This window comes from Vitis vinifera, chromosome 18 (assembly GCF_030704535.1).
Source record: "Vitis vinifera cultivar Pinot Noir 40024 chromosome 18, ASM3070453v1".
Taxonomy (NCBI): Eukaryota; Viridiplantae; Streptophyta; class Magnoliopsida; order Vitales; family Vitaceae; genus Vitis; species Vitis vinifera.
In genome coordinates this window covers 26,803,521-26,825,239 of record NC_081822.1, presented here as the reverse complement: position 1 = coordinate 26,825,239, position 21,719 = coordinate 26,803,521, and the positions used below count along the sequence as shown (strand labels likewise).

At 34.5% G+C, this 21,719-nt stretch overlaps 1 pseudogene; it reads left to right on the top strand.

Annotated features, from left to right (window-relative positions):
• The first annotated feature begins 444 nt into the window (after window positions 1-444).
• Window positions 445-21,719, top strand: part of LOC132253144 (uncharacterized) — a 43,034-nt pseudogene continuing 21,759 nt past the window's right edge.

Genomic DNA, 21,719 nt, shown 5'->3' with positions numbered 1-21,719 from the left:
AGTACATGGTGAAATAGGTTATAAATTTTTTTGATTACTCCCGTCTGAGGACCGAAATCAAGGTACACCAGTTGATTGAGCACTAATCAACAGGATATACACCAGTTGGGCACGAAATCAATATGTGAGCTCATCTTTCGTCTTTTGAGGAAGAATCAGCCAACAGTTTGGAATGATTACTGTTAGATTGCATTCGAGAATATCAAGGAGTACTTGCTTTCTCCTCCTGTTTTAGTGCCTCCTATGCCAAGACATCCACTTCTTCTATATTTGTCACTTTCAAACATCGACTTGGGATGCATGCTAGCTCAACTCGATGACTCCGGGAAGAAGCGAGCTATTTACTATTTGAGTAAGAGGATATTGGAGTATGATATGAGATATGTTATGATTGAGCACCTCTGCTTAGCGTTAGTTTAGGCCACCAGGAGATTGAGGCATTACATGACTGAGTATTCGGTGTGTTTGATTTCTCGGCTAGATCCGTTAAGGTATCTGTTTGATAGACCCGCATTGACTGGTGGATTGATGAGATGTCTCGTACTTCTAACATTGTTTGATATTCAGTATATTTTTCAGAAGTCTATTAAGGGAAGTATTGTCGTCGATCACTTGGCCTCATTACCGATATCTAAGAATAGACCAGTTGACGATAATTTTCCAGATGAAGAGTTCATTGCTATGACTAACTTATCAGGTTGGCGCATGCACTTTGATGGTGCATCCAACCACTCAAGGTTTGGGATAGGTATTTTGTTGATATCCTCCCAAGGTGATCATATTCCGAGGTCAGTTCGCTTGGCGTTTTCAGACCAACATCCCGCCATGAACAACATAGTTGAGTATGAGGCTTGTATCCTTGGTTTAGAGACTGCACTGGAGCTTGAAATTAGATAGATGGAGGTATTTGGTGACTCCAATCTGGTACTTAGACAGATTTAAGGAGATTGGAAGACTAGGGATGTAAAGCTTAGGCAATATCATGCTTATTTAGAGTTACTAATTGGGAGATTTGAGGACTTGAGATATACTCGTCTACCTCGAGCGCAAAACCAGTTTGTCGATGCCTTAGCTACTTAGTTTCTTCTGTAGACATTCCAACTGATGTGGTTATACGTCCATTGTTGATTGAGTCAAGGTTTGCACCCGCTTACTATTGTCTGATTGGCGAGATAAAGGCCTGGGATGATCTACCTTGGTATCATGACATTTATCAGCTTCTTAGATTTGGCACATACCCAGAGGCTGCCACGGCCAAGGATCAGAGGGCAATGAGGCAGTTGGTCAGTAGATTTGTGATTTGCAGAGAGACTCTATATAGGCAATCAACTAATGGTATGCTTTTATTATGTTTAGATTGAGCCTCTGCATATCAAGTGATGAGACAGGTTCATGCAGGAGTTTGTGGTCCACACATGGGAGGACATATGTTGGCCCGTAAGATTATGAGGACAAATTACTTTTGGTTGACTATGAAGATAGATTGCTATCAGTTTGTTCAAAGATGTCCCGAGTGCCAGATTCATGGTGATCTCATTCATGCACCACCATTAGAGTTACATGCTTTGACCTCGCCATGGCCGTTTTCAGTATTGGGTATTGATATTATTAGTAAGATTTCACCAAAATATTCCAATGGTCATGAGTTTATCCTAGTTTCCATAGATTATTTCACCAAGTGGGTGGAAACTACATCACATGCAAGGTTGACATCTGCTAGAGTCGCCAGTTTCATCAGATCACACATCATCTATTGTTATAGGGTGCCACATGAGTTTATTTCAGACAGAGGGGTACACTTTCGTGCTGAGGTTGACACTTTGCTGTAGAAATATGGCATCCGACATCATGGATCTTTTGCATATAGGCCACAGACTAATAGGGCAGTAGAGGTCGCAAATAAGAACATAAAGAAGATTTTGAGGAAGATGGTTGAGACTTCTTGAGATTGGTAAGAGAAACTCTCTTTCCCATTATGGGCATACCGTACCTCTTTTTGCACCTCTACGGGAGCTACACCTTACTCTCTAGTGTATGGTATGGAGGTTGTTTTTCAAGTCGAGACAGAGATGGGTTCATTGAGAGTAGCTCTCGAGCAGCAAATTTTTTAGATAGAGTGGGCTTAGGTTAGATTTGATCAACTTAACCTTTTAGATGAGAAGAGATTGAGAGCAGCAGATCATGTTCAGGCCTATCAGAGAAAGATGGCTCGTGCTTTCAGGAAACGAGTTAAGCCTAGACCATTACAGAAAGGGGATTTGTTTTGAGGATTCTCAGAGAGTTTAGTTGGAGACCCTAGAGGGAAGTTCAGACCTAGGTTGAGTGGGCCTCATGTTATTCGAGAGTTGACTCCAGAAGGAGCTGCATGGTTGACGACTTAGATGGAAACCAATTTTCAGAGCCTACCAATGTGGATCAGTTGAACAAGTATTACGTTTGAGACCATGGTCGCAGGATGGGTGGCCATCATTTCAGTTAGTCTTACACTTTATCACCCCTATCTATATATTAGACTATTGCTAGCCCATCGAGCCTCACGTGGTATGTTATAACCTTTTTCTTTTCTATAGCCCTACTTCTTATTTATACACCCGGGTTAGGGTCCTTTGATGTATAGTCATGCTTTGCTAGGACAGTCTCATGAGCTTTGGATTTATGAGCTTATCTTTCTCACCTTTTCTATTATCACCTCACCACCCCGTTTGTTACATTCGACTATTTTCACATTTTCATCTTTATCTTGGCTTTCATTATTGGTCGTTACACTGCATATTCTCTTCACTGGGAATGTTGATTCTTCACATATTGATGCATATAGGGTAGTCATATCACTCTCTTCATTCCATCATCTGGCATTGATTCGAAGACTTTAGTTTGAGAGATTGCCTTCATAGGATAGGGTTTTGTGTGTTCATCAGTGATTTGAGAGAGTTTATTCATTCCTTTTAGTTTCTCATTGGAGTATGATTTATTGATGACCTGGATATACAGAAAAAAATACAAAAAAGAAAGAAACAAAGAGCACAGTGATGTGTTTGTACTTGATATCCTATTCCATCAAGCATGCGTTGTTATTCGAGGGTTGATTACTGGATTTATCATTGAGGGTTTGTGCGAGTTTTCCATGAGGACTTTTTCACTTCATGAGTCACTCTCATTAAGCAATTTGAGGGATGAGAGTTTTTCGTGAGGTTTTTTTTTTTAGTTTTATGAGATCCCTTGTTTCCAGGATCAGAGTTGTTTTACTTTATAGGTATGAGAGTTGATTAACCTTTCACTAAGGTCCCCGAATCAGTGTCTTCTTTACTACTCCATCATGAGTGATACGGTTTACCTTGTTGTACTAATATGTGTTGCTCATTATTCCTTTTTACTTTCTCACTACCTTGATTTGATTTTCCATCACTTCTTTCCCACTATTTATTCCCTTTTTCATGCCATTCCAACACCTATATACTTTCCCGATTCGACACTTTTCTTCACATCATTTACATGACTTGTTGATGGCTTGACCACTTCTCCTCCTTTCTCATTTCACCATCGATGTTCCCATCGACCGCTTTTAAGTTCACATGATCATGAGATTTTCCTATGCGTTGTACACTATACACGAGGGTATGGGTTTGATCATTGGGTATTTGATCCTAGTTTTCTTTCATTTCTTTGTCTTCTCACCTTGGCTTACGTTACATCTCGTGTCTTAAGACCACCTTAAGGCCATGAGATCAGACGTTATCTTTGATAGTCTTCACTTGGACAGACTTTTGTAGATTGGTTGAAGTTAGTCGTTACCATGCTTTCTCTTATGTGAGATACTTTTGGAAGCATTTAGTTTCTCTCTCCTGCTTGGTATATTAATGTTTATTGGATTTTTGAGTTGGAGACAGTCCATTGATGATATTGGATTCATCCTTTTGCTGTGCATCAGATATCCACACTGTGGCATATTTTCCCTTTGCTATGAGATCCTTAGTCGTGGTTGGGTTATGTGGCTATCCTTGATCTTGATCATTGAGATGTTTGATTGATGTTATGAGGAGATTGATTGATGTTGACAGATGTTTGGTTGACGATGTCATGTTTTTTATTGTGTACCAAATATCCATATTGGGGCATATTTCCCTCTCTTTGATGAGATTGTGCATAGATGAATGATTATTGTTGGTTGTTTACCTTATGATTTCGACATCAAATATCCATACTGGGGCATATTCCCCTCTCCTTGATGATATTTTGTTTGCGCGGTGGTATGACGATGGATAATAGGTGTTGTTTATTTATCTCATGACCTTGACATCAGATCTTTTACTGGGGCATATTTCCTCATTTTCTTTAAGTATTCTTGAGATTGGGACAATGACCAACTTGGTTTTAGATTGAGTACTAGTATAGGGCTTTCGATGATTGACTGTATCAGGACCTCCTTACATGGATTTGTTGAGATAGAGATGGATCACATCAAGCTCCACCCGAGGAGCATGGGTGGATCTTTTAGCCAGATGCTCATGAGATAGATTGCTTTCGTCATTGTTACATTGCGAATTAGGTTATCTAGATGAGTAATATTTTTTGTGCACTTCAAGATATGCTTTTAGATGAGTTTCGATACATACTCTGAGATGTACCTTTCGAGATCCGTCGATAGAGCAACTATTGAGACATAGAGAGTTCTTTCAGTTCAGATTTTTTCAGAGGTTTGCCATGATGCATCAGTTTCTGACCCAGTGATTTCGACGGATGATTGATTCACTGGTTGTTTCAGGAGTGTGAGCACCCTAGATATTGGGGCATATTTCTCCTTACAAGTTCAGTAGTCCGACCCTCGACATTTCGAGTATACGGATTTGAGCCAATTTCCTTCCTATCCACTTCCAAGTTGGTCGCCATTTCTTTTCCATTTAGAGCCCAAAGCTCTCGACCTAGAGTTGATTTTCATTTATGACCCAGAATCATTTCTTTTCCTTTAGAGCCTAGAGCTCTCGAACTAGATTCGATTCTTCATTTATGACCCAAAGTCATTTCTTTTCCATTTAGAGCCTAGAGCTCTCGACCTAGAGTTGATTTTTCATTTATGACCCAGAGTCATTTCTTTTCCATTTAGAGTTGAGAGCTCTCGACCTAGAGACGATTTTCATTTATGACCAGAGTCATTTCTTTTTCATTTAGATCCCAAAGCTCTCAACCTAGATTCGATTCTTCATTTATGACCCAGAGTCATTTCTTTTCCATTTAGAGCCTAGAGCTCTCGACCTAGAGTTGTTTTTCATTTATGACCCAAAGTCATTTCTTTTTATATTTAGAGGTTTCGACCTAGAGTCGTTTTTAATTTATGACCCAGAGTCATTTCTTTTCCATTTAGGGCCCAGAGCTCTCGACCTAAAGTCAAATTTTCATTTATGACCTAGAGTCATTTCTTTTCCATTTAAAGCCTAGAGCTTTCAACCCAAAGTCAATTTTTTTTCATTTATGACCCAGAGTCATTTCTTTTCCATTTAGAGCCTTGAACTCTCGACCTAGAGTCGATTTTTCATTTATGACGCAGAGTAATTTCTTTTCCATTTAGAGCCCATAGCTCTCGACCCAGAGTTGATTTTTATTTATGATTTAGAGTCATTTCTTTTTCATTTAGAGCTCAAAGCTCTCGACCTAGAGTCATTTTTCATTTATGACCCAGAGTCATTTCTTTTTCATTTAGAGCCTAGAGCTCTCGACTTAGAGTCGTTTTTCTTTTATGACTTAGAGTCATTTCTTTTCCATTTAGAGCCGAGAGCTCTTGACCTAGAGTCAATTTTCATCTATGACCCAGAGTCATTTCTTTTCCATTTAGAGCCAAGAGCTCTCGACCTAGAGTCGTTTTTTCATTTATAAGCCAGAGTCATTTCTTTTCCATTTAGAGCCTAGAGCTCTCGACCTAAAGTCGTTTTTCATTTATGACCCAAAGTCATTTATTTTCAATTTAGAGCCTAGAGGTCTCGACCCAGAGTTGATTTTCATTTATGACCCAAAGTCATTTCTTTTTCCTTTAGAGCCTAGAGCTCTTGACCTAGAGTCATTTTCATTTATGACCTAGAGTCATTTCTTTTTCATTTAGAGCCTAGAGCTCTTAACCTAGAGTCATTTTTCTTTTATGACCCAGAGTCATTTCTTTTCCATTTAAAGCCCAGAGTTCTTGACCCAGAGTCGATTTCATTTATGACCCAAAGTCATTTCTTTTCCATTTAGAGCGCAGAGCTCTCGACCTAGAGTCATTTTTCATTTATGACCTAGAATCATTTCTTTTCCATTTAGAGCCTTGAGCTCTCAACTCAAAGTTGATTTTCATTTATGACCTAGAGTCATTTTTTTTCCATTTAGAGCCCAGAGCTCTCGACCTAGAGTCGATTTTTTCATTTATGACCCAAATTCATTTCTTTTCCATTTAGAGCCTAGAGCTCTCAACTTAGAGTCCATTTTCATTTATGACCCAGAGTCATTTCTTTTCCATAGAGAGCCCAAAGCTCACCACCCAAAGGTGTTTCTCTTCTATGACCCAGAGTCATCATTTTCTGCGTAGAGCCTTGAGCTCACAACATAGAGTTGTTCCATCTTTGTGATTGCGACCCCGTGTTTTGAGCTTACTCTCATCATGTGCTTGGACAAAATCTCTGGTCCTTTTTTTTTAGTTGTTCGGTATAGTTCACTTTGTTCTGCTCATTATTCTTATTTTTACTCACATTCCCTACACTCATGATCTCTACAAAAGAGGGGCATATTTTTAGACCCTCCATTTTGTTCTCCTAGCACATGTCTTATTAGATATTTGTTTGATACTTTACAACAATTTCCAAGTGGCCCATTGCTACTCATGTAGCGTATTTTTTCTAAGCCACCTTGGAGACATTGGCTAAGGGATTTACTTAACCCATTCTTGGCAACCCTATTTAGACTTAGGCATACTTAAGCACCACCGTAGGCTCACTTAGTCACCTTAGGTTCACTAAGTACACCTTAGGCCCACTTAGACACACCTGGCCCATTAGGCACCACTTCAAGCCCACTTAGGCACCACTTTAGGCCCACTTAGACACATCTGGCCCATTAGGCACCACCCTAGGCCCACTTAGTACACCCTAAACCCATTAGACACACCTGGCCCATTAAGCACCACTTTAAGCCCACTTAGGTATCCTAGGCCCATTTAGGCACCACCCTAGGCGAACTTAGGCACCTTAGGTTCACTTAGTACACCTTAGGCCCACTTAGACACACCTGACCCATTAGGCACCACTTTAAGCCCAATTAGGCACCACCTTAGGCCCACTTAGACACACATGGCCCATTAAGCACCACCCTAGACCCACTTAGTACACCCTAAGCCCATTAGACACACCTGGCCCATTAGGCACCACTTTAAGCCCACTTAGGCATCCTAGGCCCACTTATGCACCACCCTAGGCCCATTTAGGCACCTTAGGTTCACTTAGTACATTTTAGGCCCACTTAGACACACCTGGCCCATTAGACACCACCTTAGGCCCACTTAGACACACCTGGCCCATTAGGCACCACCTTAGGCCCACTTAGTACACCCTAGGCCCATTAGACACCACTTTAAGCCCATTTAGGCACCACCCTAAGCCCACTTAGGCACCTTAGGTTCACTTAGTACACCTTAAGCCCATTAGACACACTTGGCCCATTAGACACACCTAGCCCATTAGGCACCGCCCTAGGCCCATTAAACACACCTGACCCATTAGGCACCACTTTAAGCCCACTTAGGCACTACCATAGGCCCACTTAGGCACCTTAGGTTCACTTAGATACACTTAGGCCCATTAGGCACCACTCTAGGCCCATTTACGCATCCTAGGTCTGTTAGGCACCACCCTAGGCACCACTTTAGGTCCACTTAGAATCCCTTAGGTAGTTCTTTAAGCTTAGTACACTAAGGTTTGTCATTTGGAATTCTATTTGTTTGATTTTTGTTTTAAGTAGGTTTTAGTTTATTTGTTTATTTATTTATTTGTTCTTTTATTTATTTATTTTAGGATATTATATGATACTAACGTTATGTTTCTTTATCATGAAATAATATTTTGGTTATCTTATACATGTATATGATTAATCATTTTTATTATTATTATTATTATTATTATTATTATTTATTTATTTTTATTTTTATTTTATTTTTTATTTTTTTATTTTTTAAATTGGATGATTTTGTTTTTATTATTTTTATTGCATGGTTCTATGGAAGAGAGATTTAGCCGTGATTTGAAAGAGCATTCAACCCAAGACGGATATGAAAAAGGGAAGAAAGAGAGAGATGGGAAGGTTTAGAAACTTACCAAAACTGATTTTGGCAGGTGAAAAGAAGATGTTCGGTGTGTATAGGGATGAATGAAGGCTAGGTTCAAAAGGAGAGGGTTCTAATCATGTTGGATTGACGCGAAAGATTACGGGTTTTCTCCAGACTGGTGAGGGGTTTTTTTTCCATGTTGGTAAAGTCAACAGGACTGATTGGAGGAACCACGGATTGACTGAGAGAGACGAGTCTGACGGAGTTTTGAGAAAAAATGAGAGGAGTACAACGTAGGAGGGAGGATATTTGAAGTGATCCGTAATAAGAGAGTTTGGGAGGAAGGGTGCCATTTTAAAATGAGTGGGAAGGAGTTTTTCAGAGTGGAGGAGGCTGCCATAAAGAACAAAAAAAAAAAAAAAGGAAGAGTGGATTGCTGCTGCTATGATTTTTTATCATCACCGGGCTGCTACTGATTTTTTATTATCAACGGGCTGTTCTTGATTTTTTTTTATCATCACCAGGCTTCCATTTTGGGATAAGAGATGGAGGGTTTTATAGAGATAGAAAGGCTATGAGAGGGTATCAAAAAGGAAAATTTTTTACAGCATGAGAGGGGCTGTTTGAAGGGATCGAAAGGAAGAGTTTTTGAGAGCGTGAGAAATACGGTTGTCTGAATGGATCGGTAGAGAGTTTTCAAAGGGAAGAGAGACGACATTTAAACTCACTGACGGGACCATATGGACAACAACCCATCCATCCGCGCATCCTTGAAAATGTATTAGCTGAGGAATAAAAAAAAAAATCAATCATTTCCCATCAACCAGCACGCCATTGTTCCCGAGCACCGTTAGAGAAGTGAAAACAGCTACACACCACCAGGTTGTTTGGTAAGCCAGCTAGGTGAGTTATTTGTTTTTTCTATGTATGGGTTTTCAGTAATAGTGCAAGTCTAGATTACTTTTTTCAAGTGGAATTATTATTATATTGGGTGGTTTGACTTTTACTAGATGTATTGGTTTTGATATAGCAGCATGAGTTTAAAGATTAGAATTGTTATTATATGGGTTTTCAGTAACAGTGCGTGCACGTCTAGATTATTATTATTATTAGTGGAATTATTATTGTATTGGGTGGTTTGACCAACAATACTAGCTCTAGCGTGAATTGCTTTAAATATGGCAGCATGTGTTTAAAGATTATAACTTATTTTATTACATTTAGAAGAAAACATAATTTTATGTAGCTTTACTTTGAAAAAATATAAATATAATTTGTTCTTTATTCAATTTAGTCTTGATTCACTTAATTATTGATTATTTGTTTGTTTGTTTGTTTATTTGTTTGCCATCAATTTAATGTTTTGTAATTTATTTATTTATTTATTTGTTAGTAATATTGATCCTATGAGTTAAATTCTTGCATGATCGACACTAAAGATTGGTGCACAATATCAAAATGTAGACATTCCATCACTCTGAAATCATGCATAAATATCCCATTCTTGATGCTCTATAACAACCTCAAGATGCTTCTCTCAACCATAGAATAGTTAATGATCTTGTGCAATCGACTACCTTGCTCATTGTAAGCCACCCTTCTTCTCTCATAAAATCAACCTCAAGTACAAAGAACAAATAAACAGATTGGAACAATGTCCATGTAGATATCATTATTAGGGTTAAATACACTTTACATCATATTTAAAACCCAAAAAGTATCCTCATAAATTTTATTGAACCCTTGTTGAATCAATACTTAATAAAAAATATGATCACAAGTACATTTCATATCCGACCTATTATTCTATATTTTGTGCTCATTCTTTTGTAAGTGGGATTATTATTTTATATGTTTAAATTTTTCCTAAATTTTTTCTCATGCCCCAACTAATACATTGATTGAAGGCTAATTTTTTAGTTATTGGTCTATTAATTGAGATTTGGTGAGAATATAGTATGAAACCAATATCTTGAATTTTTTCTATGAATATTCCTAGCATTCAAAGGCCTTAGGGTGTGTCATGGGCACCAAACATGAGATCAAAAGTGTTGATTGACAACTCCTTGATGAATCACCCTGCGCTACTACCACCCTAAAGTCTTCATTTTTAGTCCCCAATTTTATACAAAAGGCTTGGTGGGTACAACTTTTGTTCACTTTTTTTTTTTTTTTTCCTTTAATTTATTTTTTAAGGGTTTTTAAATGAAAAAAATTAATGGGAAATTGTGATTTGTTGGAGTCGAAAATAGGCATTTTTGTGGGCAGGTGAGATCACTGGGAACATTTGTAGATTTATACTAATTATATTAATATTGAAATAATGTAAAAAGTGGTTGAAACATGTACTTTCAAGTATATAAAAAATAGTTTTCAAAAAGTATTCAAATGCACTTCTATGATGCCTTTTAGAATAAAAATGTGTTTAAAAAATTTGGAATATCCTCATGTTATTTTATGTGTTTAAATTATATTATCATGCTTGATGTTTAAATTTCAATTTCCCTTTTTATTAGCTTATCTTAGAATATTATAAATATCATTTCAATATCCCTAATTAGCATTATTTTTATAGATGGGTAACAGCCTAAAGCAAATTGGAGTGATCCTACGACTAGGGAAAATTTTATTGAGCTTTGTCTCAAAAAGCAAATATGGGCTTTAGATTGGGAGGAACATTGAAACCTATTGCATGGGCTAGGATTATAGAAGAAATGAAGAAGCGAACATGAGTTGGTTTTAATATTAAACAGTGTAGGAATGGGTGGGATTATATGAAAAAACAATATTTAATAAGGAAGAGATTGATTGAGGCAACATGACATGGTTACGAATCAACAAAAACATTCAATTGGCCTAATGAGAGGTGGGAAAACTATGTGAAGGTGAGCAATATTTTCTTTTAGCTCTTATATTCTATAAATATAAATAATGAGTTGAAATCATGAATAATAGAACCATCCAAAAGCAAAATATTTTTTGAGTAGGCCATTGGCTATTGTTGAAGAGCTAGAAAGTTTATTTGAAGGTGTGCTAGTAACGGGGAGCTCTCGTGTTGCTCCACGTTTTAATTTAGAGAAAGACATTAACTATGCTATATCCCGGTTTACCTTCACAAAGTTTTGATCGTGATGATCTTGAGAAGAGTTGTGACGTCTTAGAATCATCTAGGAAGCATTTTAGAAAAAATAAATTAGATGAAGCTACTGAAAAGCTTGATGAAATGATAAGTGCAATGTGTGTTGTGGATGCAAAGGGACCTAGCATTGAGAAATACATGGAGACTTTGCATTCACTGGTTGAAGAACCAAACTAATGATTTTTAAAAGAATATACCCAGTATAATATCAACAAAGCGACTAAAGCAATAATTTTTTAAAAACTAAACTAAAAATAAGATTAATGGAATAACCAAACTAATGATTTTTAAAAGAATATACCCAGTATAATATCAACAAAGCGACTAAAGCAATAATTTTTTAAAAACTAAACTAAAAATAAGATTAATGGAATAACCAAACTAATGATTTTTAAAAGAAACTAAACTAAGCATAATATCAACAAAGCAATAAAACTAATAATATTTAAAAGCTAAATTAAGCATGAGATGAAAAGAATAACCAAACTAATGATTTTTCAAAGAAACTAAACTAAACATAATATCAACAAAACAACAAAACTAATAATATTTAAAAGCTAAATTAAGTATGAGATAAAAAGAATAACCAAACTAATGATTTTTCAAAGAAACTAAACTAAGCATAATATCAGCAAAGTTATTAAACCAATAACTTTTAAAAATTGAACAAAACACGAGATCAACAGAATTACCAAACTAATGATTTTTAATAGAAACTAAACTATGAGTAATATCCACAAAGCAACCAAACTAATAATGTTTAAAAACTAAACTAAGCATGAGATTAAAAAAAAAATCAACCTAATGATTTTTAAGATAATTAAACCAAACATAATATCAATAGAGCAACCAAACTAATAATTTTTCAAAACTAAATTAAATATGAGATCATGAAACAAAGCAAAGACAAGAAGGTTTATCAAATATGTACAACATGTCCACAATACATATGAAGGATCAAAGAAATTCAAAAATATGTGGAAAGATGTTGAATAAATAAAAACATACAAATTACACAACTGTCATAATAGTGGCATGCTTTTATAAATCCGTAAGAAATATTTGGAAGTGATATTTCATCAAAACAAAAATTGTACATCATCCTTAAAGAGTTTTGAATAAACCCAAGTGACCAAGAAACTTAATTATACTTGAATTACCCTACATTTAATTAAACTTGGGATCACTCATAAAACAAGACATAACATATACATGCACAAAATAAATCCGTAAAAAATAGCTAGAGGTGATATTAAATCCAAAAATAAAAAATAAAAATTGTGCATCATCCTTAATGATCTAGAATAGAGCCCAAGTGTCCAAGAATCCTAATTATACCCCATCTATCCCATATTTAATCAAACATTTGATCATTCAAAAATAAGGAAGAATATGATTATATGCAAAGGTGAATTTGGAAAACTATCTTAAGAGTGTGATAAAATCAAACTAAAAATTTTACAATTTATTTGAGATGTCTAGATTACATGAAAAATATTTAGGATATTAAAAAAATATATTCATCAATTCAAAAATTTAATTAAACATTCAACATCTACAGATTAGAGTTAGCACAATACACAAAAAGATGGGTTTATTTCTCATACATAGAAAGTTATTTTTGAGTGAAATAAAAGCCTAAAATTCTATTTGAGAAGTCCAAAATATGAGAAAAATATCAAAATAAATTAAAAAACCTCTAAAACCAATTTAATTTTATAGAAACATGTCATGTATCAAAAATTGAATTGAATCTAGACCTTCTGAAAAAACTGATTTTACTTATTAGCTTGGAGATTATTTTTGTTCAAAATAAAATTTCTCCAACTTTTTCAAGAAGATTAAAAAATTCATCCAATCATGAAAAAGATTTTTTGATAATTTCTAAAGTGTCCAAACTCAATTTAATATCTTGAAGGTCATAGACTCATAGCTTAAGGGGTTGTTTTGGAGACTTAGAATGTTGGGCTTCACCAAGGCCTAATTTAATTTTCATGAATTGATCCACACTTCCCTAAACCCTTAATAATCATGATGAAGCTCATGAAGGCCATGAATTACTCCATTATTTTAGAGTTGTGAATTTTATTAAGTGTAAGAAAATTGAAAATCATTGAAAACCAAAGTAAGAATGCATACCGAAATAAAGTGGTTGCATGATTTTGAAAAATTAATTTTCATAACCTAACAATGTCTAAGATGAATTTGAAAATTTGAGAATTGATTTTTAGAAAGGTAGATTGATAAGCATTTTGAAATCACTAACAAACACAAATAATCACACAAGTAAAAGAAGAAAATTCCTCAGGAAACAAAGTGGTGTGTGCTGAAAGTGAGTGAAGCATGCTGAGTTGTGTGTGATGAAAGTGAAAGTGTGGCTGATATTTGTGTGTTCATAGTGGCATCATGGCTGCAAGTGAACAAGTTGATCATCACAAAACCAAACAACCAAATTGAGATCAAAGCAAAGAAAACAAAATCAAAAAATTAATTTCACACAAAGTCTTATTTCATGTGGTCTCCAAAGGCTTGAATTAGGTGATGAACATGAGAAGATTTTAAGAAAAATGATTTGAGATTCTAACAAAGATTAATAGAAACTAAATTGCCAACAATGCTAATGAATTCACAGCCACAGATAGAGAGCATCACAAACAAATTTCCACATGAAATCACAACTAAAAAGAGAACACATCATGATCCAATTTTCAACATGAATTCATAATTAAAAAGAGAAGCATATCTCAATCAGATTCAACAATCTGTGTGGCCTCCAATAACCACACCCAAGCATGGTAAAATCTCATATTCAAAAGATGCAAAAGAAGAAGAAGAAGAAGAAGAAAAAGCTGAAGAAGATGAAATCAAAAACTAAAAAAAAAATTCAGCAGCTTACCTCAAAATCCTCTTCAAAGTTCAGTGATGTATCTCTTTAAAACCTGATTCATGCTGATGGTGTTTTCAATGGCTGATGCATGTTGATGGTATCTTCAGTGGCTGATGCGTGTTGCTTCAATCAGCAACCTGGTGGGTGGTCTCCTTCTCTATGCAGCTATGCATGCCTTCTTCATCAGTTCGGCTAGTGTGTATTCTCCAAAATTCAGCTCGTGGTGTTGTTCTTCACAAGCTTATGCAAATTCTCAAAATTCAGCAACCTGATGCATGCTTATGCTAGCAATCTGGTGGTTTCAAAATCTGATGGTGTGATCATATGCTTGTTGCTTTTCTCCCCACAGCCATGCACTATCAACTTACCTCTCCACCATTAACAGTCATACACAATCAGCTTGCCTCCCCAAGAATCTCATGCTCTCAACCAATAACAACCATTCTGTGTTCAACTTTTCTTCCCAAAATTCTGATTGTTCTCTCAATTTTCCAAGCTGATCCGTGCCCTCAATTCTCCTATAATCTCTCTTCACTCGGCTACATCTTTCCCTCCTTTAAGACCGAATTCAGCTGCACGTTTCTCCACTAAAGAATTATGTCGCATAATATATATTCTCTCTTGAAGAAAAATTCAGTTCACTCTATTTTTCCTCCCCGACTGTATTCAGACCTCCCCAAAGTTCTAGAGACTTCCCTCTAAAAAATCTGACCATTCTTTCATTCCCTCAAATTCAAATTTGTCCACTAACAGCCACCTCTCTAAAACCTTCTCATCATCTTCCCTCCAAGCCAAAACCATGCACTGAATCCATGTGACTCTCTAGAACATTCTGCCACCTTTTTTTCCACAAACCGTGCACCAAATAGCCTCAATTCTAGAAAAATCTAGTGCTCACATCAACTGCCACCGTTTCCACAATCAGCTTAGGTGTTCTCCACGTTCCGATGCTCTCAACTTCACTAATTCTGATTTTGTCCTCTAAGTCTCACGTGAATCCTCCTCAACTGCCCACTCTCATGCCCTACTTCTACAGAAATCCTCATGTTCTCTCTCTCATCACAGCCCATTTGCACCACTTGGAAAGGGTAATTATATATACACATGGACTAAATAAAGATGGGTTTCTGAGTTATCTCAAGGATCCTATTCATACTGACATTTCTTTTAGGAATTAATTCAACAAGAGTACAGAACCTTCCTTAAATCTGCATCTGAATTCAGATTTTGAATAAAAATATTCAACCTAAACCTACAATGTTCACACATTGTTGGGATTGAGCCCCAAAAAGCAAGACATGCTGTGACAAAGTTAGACTTAACTATCCTCTTGCTATCCCCTTGGTATATTGACATTAATTTGAGTATTCAACTCATGTTTCTTATATTGTACATGACTTGGGTACATTAGGAGTTGCGTACAAGATACAAGTCATGGGTTCCCTATAAGTAGATAAGTTGTCCACAGTTTGTTTATGGATTTGGGCAAACCAATTGAGACTGTAGTGCACCACCTCCTAATTGAAGGGATGGTTTGTCTAGGCCATCAAGATGAGTTTCCTATGATGAGTGTACTAGTGTATGTGATGCACACTAGACAGGACCTATGATGAATCATGATGCAAGGCTATTAATTGTCATGATTCACCAAGCTACTAAATTGCATGGACTCTCAACCTTGAGAGGATATTGAGCCTATGCCCAAATCAACAGGAAGTTTTGACCTATGGGTGAGACCCTAAAGTGGTCATATATCCCTATGGATTGGGTCGTTATTGATGGAGGCTGGTGACAATAGATATTCTCAATAAAGGTACCATGATATCTCATGGGATTGAGACAGTGTGTCCCCTTGGGTGATCCAAAGGAAATGTGATCATGAAATTTGTGACTATAGTAATTCCTATAGTGGAATTTGACATGTACTCATTGGAGCTAGAGTATGTTAGTTGACCACATAATAAGTTGGATCTGTAACTCAAGGATTTGAAAGGTAATCTTGATAGGTAATAGCACTGCCTTGTTAGATTATGGATATTAGTTCATGGTGAGTCTACATGTAGTGGATAGTAGGTCATGGACCTGAGCACTTGGTGTCTCGTAATTTACATAGAGTACTAGAGAGTAGTTGACTCTCTGTAGTGGGATGTTGAGTCAATTTTATAATTTGATTATGAGGGAGTCAGTACCTATGGGTCCCAGTGGTCCCCACTATGAGCTCATATTCCTTAATGGCGTAGTTTATGAGGGTTGGATGGGTTTTTAGTTCACTTTTGTGTATAAGGGTGTTTTGGTAATTATCCAATGTTGCATAGGGATGAGTGAGCAGCATATTTGGATTGGGCTAATTGATTAATTAAGGTCTTGTATAGTTAATTAATCAATTAGCAACCTTTTTGGGTTAGATTAAGTGACCCAAGCCCCCCATGGTGGACTTAAGTCACTTAAGTCTAGTAGGAAACCTATAAATACCCCTTTAGGGGTTAGGGTTTCAATGTCTTAGAGAGAACCCTAGCCTCCACCCTTGAGATCTCCACTATCTCAGTGCTTAAATACAAGGAGGAGTCATCAAGCGGAAGATCATGGTGTTTACGAGATCTACTACAACTTTGGGGTTATCTACATCAATTGGAATCGATCCGAGAACATTCAGATCAAAGGTATGTGGCTTTATTCTCTACATCTATGCTTTCTATTGTATTCTTATTGTTTTTGAATACCTATTTATTCGCTGTAATAGATTTAGAGAGTTTAGGATAGATTTGCATGCACCTTACATGATCCAAGGCATGGGAACGAAGTAATCTAAGGTTCCCAACAACATGTCTAAAATAGTTGCTCAACATAGCCATGAAATATTAATATACATCACTTCCTAGAATATGAGAACAAAAATATGGACAAGTAATTTCAGATTTGGTTCCCTAGGGGGTTAGTTAATTGGTCGTCTGGACTTCGCAATAATATCAAATAATTCTGGATAAAATGAATACAATGATATTTCATTTAATTAACTTGACCTGAAAATAAATACAATGATAAAATGACACTTGGAACCTATTTTAAACTTGAGTGCCTACATTGAATGCTAAGACAAGTTGGAGGGTGGGTCTCCAGCTTAATTTGACACCAAAGAAAAGACTGAAAATAAGAGTCTCTGAGTATATTGAAATCATATCTATAAGCAACAATTAAAATAAATACAATGATATTTCATTTACAGAATTGTTTGTTTGGTATATGTTTATCCTAACTATGAAAACATATAGACATATGTATTTTCCAATCCAACATATGCCATGTGCACTATCATGTCAGCTCATACATATGCATGCTAATGAAGTCATCTATGATTTGTGAAGACAAACATGCAGGCAACAAGAACAGATAGATTTTCCATCTGACCTTTGAACAACTGAATGTTGTATGATGCATTTGGGGGTGAGGAACATTGAAGATGTTTAAGTTCTGCATCGAGAAAAAAACGATAACAAGTAATACATCATTTTCCTTCACTTTCTTCGAAACCAAACAAAAATCAAGAATGCACTGTACTTCATTCCTACTTCTTGTAAATCAAACAGACAGCAAGAAAAAGAAAGAAAACACAGTGCATATTGGATCTAGACCACTTTCTTGGAAACCAAATAGAGCAGAAGAGGAAAGATAAAAACGTAGGTTTGAGAACGAGAAACCAAAGTACAAAAAAAATAAATAAATAAAGAACCTACTTTACTTCACTCTTGTTTCTTGTAAACCAAAGATATACCAAGTAAAAGAAAAACCCTAACAAAAACCAAGAAAAGGAAAGAAACTATGATCCATATTAAACCTAGACCGCTTTCTTGGAAACTAAACCGAACCGAAGAGGAAAGATCGAAACGGAGGTTTGAAAAAGAGAAGTCAAACGTGAATCAAGAACCCCTTTACTTCACCGTTGTGCCTGGTAAACCAAAGATCGATAAACCAAGAAAAAGAGAGCAGAGAGTTCATTTTCCTTCACTTTCTTGGAAAACCAAACAGAAACTAAGAAAAAAGAAAGAAAACACAGCGCATATTAGACCTAGACCACTTTCTTGGAAACTAAACAGAGCAGGAGAGAAAAGATCAAAACGTAGGTTTGAAAAAGAGAAATCTAGCATAAATCAAGAACACACTTTACTTCACTCCTAATTCTTTTAAACCAAAGATAAATCAAGAAAAAGAAAGAGACCTAGACCACTTTCTTGGAAACCAAATAGAGCCATTAGGAAAGATGCAGCTTTGAAAAAGAGAATGGGAGAGCCAGAGAATGCATGGAAGGATATGTATAGAAATGAGAGGCCAGGAAGGTAAGGCGGTGTTAGACTTAGAGCCAAAAACCATAATGTCGCTTGGTGGTTGGATCAATTAGACCAATTGATTTGTTTCAATTTTCAAAAAATATTGCTTTAACATTTATGATAATCAAAACATAGGAAAAAAAAACTATTTACCAAGAAATGAGATTATTATAAAATAATAGAAAATGTAATCTATTTTAATGATATGATAACTTGTAACTAGATGAAACTTTGACAGGCAAAGAAAAAGAAACAGATCTTAAGGAATTAGAAGATATTATCTTTTATATTAAACTTAGCTTTGTGTAAAAGCTCTCTATAATTAACTATATGTTTTCATAAAGCTTTATTTAGGCTATGTTACATTCTTGGAAATTTAAAAAAAAAAATGGTAAGAAAAATAAAAAATAGATAAGATTAATAAATTATTTTTTCATTAATATAAAATAAATAATTAAGATACCTAAGTTTTTCAAAAATTTTAATCATGGTAGTGGGCCTTTGATCAACCAAAGATAGCCCATGCATCATTTGCCAAAGTGAAGCACAACAACCTTATAATAGTGATGTCACATAGCAATTCATTATTCATTATTTTGTTTTCCCTTTTCAATGTGGATTTTCTTAAAGCTATTAAAAAAACACACAATATCAAGATTTGAGCGTGGGTCTTTCACAATATCTTTTATATACTAATAATTATATATTAATTAAAATAAAATTATTATAAATAAGTTAATTTTAATTATCTTATTATGTCTCTTATATAGTGATTAAATATAGGACAAATATAAATTTATAAATAAAATTATTAACATTTTCAAATAAAAAATATAAATATATATATCAATATATTTTTTATATCCTTCAATATATCTAAACTTAATGCATTATCATTTTAGTATTAATGTTTCCCAATTCGGTATATTATTGTCTAATATTTCAAATTTATTATACATTTATCAATTTTTCTTAAAACAATATCAATATATACATTAATATTTTTCTATCATTTTTTGAGTTATTTCCAACATTTCATGAGGTTTTGTCAATTTCCATCTCATATACATATATTTTAGAATTTTCATTGATATTTCTTTATATATCTATAAACTCCAACTAATGATATATTGGTAAAAATCAATATTTTCATTCTTATCTAACATAAGAAAGAAAATTATTCAAATGGTGCTTAAATTAATGCGACCTCCTGATGAGAATGACAACAACAACCATGAGTCATAGTTACTGGATGTGTGTGGCAAATTAACTTAGTGTTTGATAAAATAATTATTTATCATCATTTAAAATTTAAAATTAAATCAAAATAATTAACTTATTCTAAATACTATTTTTTTTTTTATTCTCTTTGTTCATATTTGGTGATAACCATGCTTTATTTTTAGAATTCTTTTTTTTTTTTAGTAAATATTTTGTAGTTATTTTGTAGGTTCACAATAGTACTTTTTAATATAAATGTTTAACAAGCTTAAGTTTATGAAGATAAATATTAAGAGAAATTAATGAGTTTAAATATATTAATATAATAACTTTTAAAAAATTAAGTTGATTTTACCAAAATAAAAATAAAAATAATTCATCTTAAAATTAATTTCAATAATTAAGTAATAAGGATTAAGTTTTATCATACACTCTCTTAATTAATAAATGACTTAACTTCTTTTAACAACTTCTTCATTCTACTTTTGAAAAAATAAATTAAATTAAATTAAAAAATTAACGTGATATTTATTTATTTATGTCTAAAATTTAAATATACTTGAATTTAACTTAAATCTAAATACAGCCTAATATCATTCAGTGTTCAAACTATTTTTTTTTATTAGTGTCTAAATATTATTAACGGTTAAATTGTTTATTTTTATTAATATCAAAATATGTGAAGTGTTAAATTTATTTATTTTTGGTTAAAAACATTTATAAAAGCAATTTTTATATTTCTTCTTATTTTGATTTGAAAAGTTATAATTTAACAAAATGGTAATTTAATTAGCACATCTAAAAATATTATGATACATTGACAAAGTAAAAATTTTATAATGATAATTATGTAACTAGTAAATTATATTATTGTACAATCCATTGTTCCATGTCATATATTATAGCATAGTTGTGCATACCCATCAGTGCATAGACATATATCTTTTGATAATCTATCATGAATGTCTCGTGGACTCTAAGTGAAGTATGTAGCTATTATAGTATAAAGATGGCATAGGAAGAGGCTCTGGGTTTACTAGTTCTCACTCAACCATAGCAATAGAGAATATATTGCACATTATTTCCATCTAAAAGAAAGGTAGAAAAGACCTTAGAAATGGAACTTTTAGATAAAACCTAAGGGTGACAATGAGATGAGTCTAAGAAGGATCACCTCAATCTCAATCTTATGTCATTTATTTATATTAAATGGGGTGAGATAAGACAAAATTATATTCGAACCTGTCTTGAACTTGGTCCGAGGGCAAGAAGGGTCTTTAAAAAAATCAGCCTCATTGTCATTCTTAGGTACGCATCTATACTAATGAAAGTTTTTACATCTATTAAAAAATTCAATGTTCCCGATGTTAATTAACTTCACCAGACTACACACACTTAATAATTGTGAAAAAGTGTCAAAATTCTCAACCAATCAATGACATAAACTACAATCAAGTTTAGTACATCGTAACCCTAAAATACCTCCAAACCCCATTTCTTGTAAGACCCCCTTATGATTAGGTTGCAAACGTTGAAGTACTTTATACACCTAATTAGGCGAACAACAAGTGTCAAGATAAGATTGCAAGCCATACATATACATATGCATATAAATTTGAAATTGAAAGAAAATATTATCAAATTTTAAAAAGATAAATTTCAATTTTTTTTGCCTTTGATACATTTTTTGAGCTTGTACCATTTTGTTTTACATATTCATTGGAGCATTTCTTCATCATGGGTCTTCATCCATTAGGGCACCAAGGAGAGCAAGTTCATTGGCACGTGCTTTAATAGTATGTATGAAGGTAGTGATGCTTTGCAAACCCTTGGTGTGATTCTTTAGGTGGTTGTTGACTTGTTTAATGT